The sequence below is a fragment of the Etheostoma spectabile genome, unplaced genomic scaffold, assembly GCF_008692095.1.
Source record: "Etheostoma spectabile isolate EspeVRDwgs_2016 unplaced genomic scaffold, UIUC_Espe_1.0 scaffold406, whole genome shotgun sequence".
NCBI lineage: Eukaryota > Metazoa > Chordata > Actinopteri > Perciformes > Percidae > Etheostoma > Etheostoma spectabile.
Window position 1 is genome coordinate 436,383 of NW_022605605.1, and position 486 is coordinate 436,868.

At 45.1% G+C, this 486-nt stretch overlaps 1 long non-coding RNA gene across 1 annotated transcript in view; it reads left to right on the forward strand.

Moving 5' to 3' along the window:
- Nucleotides 1-486, forward strand: part of LOC116686631 (uncharacterized) — a 15,660-nt gene that overhangs the window by 14,190 nt on the left and 984 nt on the right. The window lies entirely within an intron of this gene.

The window sequence follows — 486 nt, forward strand, 5'->3', positions numbered from 1 at the left end:
GGCTATGACTTTTCTAAGAGATTTGCCAAGCATTTGTCACGAAATTGGCAAAGAACTTCTCATAGACTTGAATGGGAAATGTTCGGGAAAGCGCTCAACATCGCTCCAGACCCCCCCTCTTTGGGACCGTGCTGTATCGCCATACTTTAACGTAGAAACACGATTAAAAGTTTAAACCGAAGACAAGACTTTGGGGTTTATTGGACTGAATGGGCGTTCAGATATCAAGCACGGTTTCTCCAGAATCCCAGTTTATGTATCGTCCCGTCTTCAGACCGGCTCAGATTTTCCAGTGTGTGTGTATGTGGTGGATGATGAGAGTTAGAGAGGAGCATATAGAGGGGGGGGGGGCTGCGGTACGGATCTCTGGAAGTTTCTCAAACAAATGTCTCTCTCTCCTCCAGTTTTAACTCTTCAGACTTCATTATTGGTCAAAATGTAGGGAATCTTGTTCTGATCCCAGACATGTAACTATGGAGACTGTCA